The following is a 5,549-nucleotide window of genomic DNA, read 5'->3' on the forward strand; positions in this document are numbered from 1 at the left end:
TTTTTTTGAAACTCGTGTTTGGAAGTGTCAGGTTGGTATCTCAGAAATGTGTAAAACTTATTGTAATATGGAATTATGTAAATTTTGGTGAGGGGCAACGGAAGTCTGTGAAAATTTAAGTTTGAATGTAAATGTGTGCAGCTCACGCTACACGATGCGAATTCCAGACCAACCGGAACATGAAACAATTCGTCTACGAGAAAGTAGTCCGTTTTCAATGAAATTTACATATGCTATCTGATTGCAAAACAAATGACTCCGATTAAAATACTGGCCCTGAATGCTGCTAATCTTTATCTTTAGTCTTGCAAACAATCAATGTACAAATTTGTTATTGTAATTACACGGCAAATGCACATAAAAATTAACATATTCAATTCTCTAATAAAATTCTTGAAAACTCACAAGATAGACAGCACTGTTCCTAAATCTTTTACTGGTATTAAGCCTCTGAATTGATACTGATATTATTTTCACAAATGCACTCTGACAGTCACTGTGCCTTACAGTGGACGTGAACTACGATATAAATAAATTTATTAGCCTAGCTGTGGGCACGGAACGTTCGTCTGCTCTACAACCTGTCACTACTAGGATAATGACGGGGCTGTCAAAATTCGAATTTCATTTGCCGTACTTGCGATAAGCAATGCAAGACGGTATCTTACGAATTTTCATAAAATACTTGTCAGTACACAACTCCCGATGTGCAATGCGAGTAAGCAAACAGTCATGAAAGGAAAAATGAAAATAGGTAACTAATCTTAACGACTAATACATGAAAACAAAGACCCAGGTTTAACTATGCTTCATTGAGCCATGACAACAACATACCCTTTCATAAAGCTTTCACAACTAGACAAGTTGGCAAAATATTTCTTAATAACTTTCCTGTGTACAGTTAACTTCCTTGACACTTGTTTCAAGTCCATGTGCTTCACTATAAAATTTGTACCATACACAATGTTCTAACAAAAAGAGACTACACAGCTGTAAATATATATTTAAAAAAACTGGATTTCCTCAAAGGTTGGCTTTTGTTGTTCTTCGTTTAATATTTGCTCAGTTCATTTCCTCAATCTTAAATAATGCCGCCCCCACGACAAGGCAGGTCAACTTCCGTCATTTTAAAACCAAGTACATTACCAGATTGTCCACCACACACTAACTCTGCTACTCTCTTCAAAATTAAGTACCCTCTCTGACCAACAACCATGCTCTGATCCCAAACACAGTCTTACAAATAATATATACACTACTGGCCATTAAAATTGCTACACCACGAAGACGACGTGATACAGACACGAAATTTAACCGACAGGAAGAAATTGCTGTCATTGCAAATGATTAGTTTTTCAGAGCATTCACACAAGGTTGGCGCCGGTGGCGACACCTACAAAGTGCTGACATGAGGAAAGTTTCCAACCGATTTCTCATACACAAACAGCAGTTGACCGGCGTTGCCTGGTGAAACGTGGTTGTGATGCCTCGTGTAAGGAGGAGAAATGCGTACCATCATGTTTCCGACTTCGATAAAGGTCGGATTGTAGCCTATCACGATTGCGGTTTATCGTATCGCGACATTGCTGCTCGCGTTTGTCGAGATCCAATGATTGTTAGCAGAATGTGGAACCAGTGGGTTCGGGAGGGTAACACGAAACGCCGTGATGGATCCCAACGGCCTCGTATCACTAGCAGTCGAGATGACAGGCATCTTATCCGCATCGTGCAGCCACGTGTCGATCCCTGAGTCAAGTGATGGGGACGTTTGCAAGACAACAACCATCTGCACGAACAGTTCGACGACGTATGCAGCAGCATGGACTATCAGCTCGGAGACCACGGCTGCGGTTACCGTAGACGCTGCATCTCAGACAGGAGCGCCTTTGATGGTGTACTCAACGACCAACCTGGGTGCACGAATGGCAAAACGTCATTTTTTTCGGATGAATCCACGTTCTGTTTACAGCATCATGATGGTCACATCCGTGTTTGGCGACATCGCTGTGAACGCACATTGGAAGCGTGCATTCGTCAACGCCATACTGACGTATCACCCAGCGTGATTGTATGGGGTGCCATTGGTTACACGTCTCGGTCACCTTTTGTTCGCATTGACGGCACTTTGAACAGTGGACGTTACATTTCAGATGTGTTACGACCCGTGGCTCTACCCTTCATTCGAGCCGTGCGAAACCTTACATTTCAGCAGGATAATGTACGACCGCATGTTGCAGGTCCTGTATGTGCGTTTCTGAATACAGAAAATGTTCGACTGCTGCCCTGGCCAGCACATTCTCCAGATCTCTCACCAATTGGAAATGTCTGGTCAACGGTGGCCGAGCAACTGGCTCGTCACAATACGCCAGTCACTACTCTTGATGAACTGTGGTATCGTGTTGAAGCTGCATGGGCAGCTGTACCTATACACGTCGTTCAAGCTCTGTTTGACAATGCCCAAGCGTATTAAGGCCGTTATTACCGCCAGAGGTGGTTGTTCTGGGTACTGATTTCTCAGGACCTATGCACCCAAATTGCGTGAAAATGTAATGACATGTCAGTTCTAGTATAATATATTTGTCCAATGAATACCCGTTTATCATCTGCGTTTCTTCTTGGTGTAGCAATTTTAATGGCCAGTAGTGTATGAATATATACACACTGAGTACATCTATCAAATTCGGAACTTCATTCACATTTATGGTCAAAACTTCGTGAAAATCTTCACGGCAAATAAGACAATCTCGTTTCATAACATTCCCCTTGCTGCCTCGGTTCGCTGGTCTTTTTGAATGGGTGTGAAAAGCCGCGCAACCCAGTGGGCGGCGGTCCTTCCGTGTTCAAGATGTCACGCCTAATCTTTAATACCGATCCAAGACTGATTTTCTCTTTTTACTCTGTCGCCTAGAACTGATACACTGGTCTTTGTGCACCAGGACCTCCATCCACTTTTAATGCGATTCCCTGTTCCTCACAGACAGACAGTTTGCTTCTTCTTCTTCGTCATTTCACATCTTGTTTGTGCCATCAAACCATTGTGTTGTATGATGGTGCATTATTATTACCGCGTATGTTCACCAACTTAGCAAGGATTGCTGTAGCCTTGTTCTCCTTCAAATGCAGAAAACGAATTACTGCTCTACAATACTCGCTCTTAATGGAGTACGCCATTTTATTTCGCCTATCTATCGGTGTGCTGCGGTAGTGTGATGCAGGAAATTTATTGTGTACCAGCACTTCAGATAGGGATCTGCAAACAAGCATTATTTTACGGGGTTATAATTACACTTTTATTACTACCCTCAGTACAGTCAGGTTCTATACGAAAGACACGTTTCATAGGCATACACCTAGGTGATAAAAATCATGAGATAGCGATACGGACATACACAGATGGTAGTTGTGAGCGTGCACAAGGTATAAAAGGGCAATGCATTGGCGGAGCTGTCGTTCGTGCTCAGGTGATTCATGTGAAACGATTTGCTGCGTGATTATGGCCACACGAAACAGGCTTTGAACGTAGAATGGTACTTGAAGCTAGACGCATAGGGCATTCCATTTCGAAAATCGTTAGGGAATGCGCAGTCTCAAAGGTGGGTGAAGAATACCAAACTTCAGGCATTATCTTTTACTACAGACATTGCAGTGACCGACGGCCTTCACTTAACGATCGAGGGAGTGGAGTTTACGTAGAATTGTGTGCTAACAGACAAGCAAAACTGAGTGAAATAACCGTAGAAATCAACATGGGGCGTACGAAGAAGATATCCGTTAGGACAGTGCGGTGAAATTTGGCGTTAATGGGCAGGAGATGACCGACGCGAGTGGTTTTCCTAACAGCACGACATCGCCCACTGCTCCTTCAGATATCGGTTGGACTTCAACGATTGGAAAACCTTTGCCTGGTCAAATGAGCGCCGATTTCATTTTGTAAGAGTTGATGGTAGGCTTCGATTGTGGCGCAGACTCCACGAATCCATGGACCCACGTTACCAACAAGGCACTATGCAAGCTGGTGGTGGATCCATAATGGTGTGGGCTGTGTTTCCATGGACTGGACTGTGTGCTTTGGTCCAACTGAACCGATCATTCACTGGAAATGGTTATGTTCGGCTACTTGGAGACAATTTGCTGCCATTCGTGGACTTCATGTCCCGAAACAATGATGGAGTTTTTATGGATGACAATGCGCCATGTCACCAATCCACTATTGTTCGCGATTTATGAGACATAATCGACTGGTCAGTTCGTGCACAAAATCCTGCACCGGCAACACTTTCGCAGTAATGGACGGCTATAGAGGCAGCATGGCTTAGTATTCCCGAAGGGGACTTGCAACGACTTGTTGAATCTATGCCACGGCGTCTGACACGATATCAGGTGATATCTCACATCTTTTGTCACCTCAGTGTATAAACAATTTGTATTGGATCTGAAATGAACCTGCCTCAAACGTTTGAAGGGACATGTCGCTTATTTGCGAAAAGTGATATAGCTTAAATGTCGCAATTTTTTTTATAGGAAAGAGGGGATAGCTATTTCTTGAGTTTTGTTCTGCATTTTATCGTAACGCTGTTTCGATAAATTACGCTTCGGCGGTTTTGAAAAACAGTTACCTAATACGACAAAGTAAAAAAGCACTCCGTCTTCAAGCCACAAGTGGCCCACCGGGACCATCCGACCGCCGTGTCATCCTCAGCTAAGGATGCGGATAGGATGGGAGTGTGGTCAGCACACCGCTCTCCCGGTCCTTATGATGGTTTTCTGTGACCGGAGCCGCTACTATTCGGTCGAGTAGCTCCTCAATTGGCATCACGAGGTTGAGTGCACCCCGAAAAATGGCAACAGCGTATGGCGGCTCGGATGGTCACCCATCCAAGTGCTGGCCACGCCCGACAGCGCTTAACTTCGGTGATCTGACGGGAACCGGTGTATCCACTGCGGCAAGGTCGTTCCCACAAAGTTAAAGAACCCCAAAATATTGCAGAAAATTGGCCACTTATGTTTTCCATTTTCTCCTGTCGATTTTTTTTTTCAGTTCCCTAATGGAAAACATCCCCTAAAATACTGTTCACGAATGGCAGCACAATTGATCGAATCAACAGGTTGACGTACAAATTTGCAACTAGGGTGCGTGAGAAAACCACGAGAGTGCTCTCGCTGTCAAACAAAATCGTACTCCAAACCAAAACTGCTGGTATAGGTCGAGTGTGTCTAGCACGCAGACAGGTTGGTTGAAGGCCCTCAACTGGCGCCCTTGTGACCAACAGACGGGCACCACTGGCTCCGAGGCAGAACCAGCTTTCATCAGAAAACACAACAGACCTCCACTCTACCCTCCAATGAACTCTCTCTTGACACCACTGAAGTCGCAAATACGGTATTGCAGTGCGTGTGTTATTCCGATTTACGATGCAAGGTTTATAACGCCTCTTCTTCTTGATGATTTTGTTTGATTTGTACTTGGCCTCGGCTAAAACTCGGCGACAGTCGGTAGAGTGTTGAGATCGTTATCAAGTTACGAAGACGACGTTACAGAAAATAACAGT

General features: G+C 44.1%; 1 pseudogene; it reads right to left on the reverse strand.

The window, feature by feature from the left end:
- Window positions 1-4,839: 4,839 nt before the first annotated feature.
- Window positions 4,840-4,957, reverse strand: LOC126189305 (5S ribosomal RNA; annotated as a pseudogene).
- Between the last annotated feature and the right edge of the window lie 592 nt (window positions 4,958-5,549).

The sequence above is a fragment of the Schistocerca cancellata genome, chromosome 5, assembly GCF_023864275.1.
Source record: "Schistocerca cancellata isolate TAMUIC-IGC-003103 chromosome 5, iqSchCanc2.1, whole genome shotgun sequence".
Lineage (NCBI taxonomy): Eukaryota > Metazoa > Arthropoda > Insecta > Orthoptera > Acrididae > Schistocerca > Schistocerca cancellata.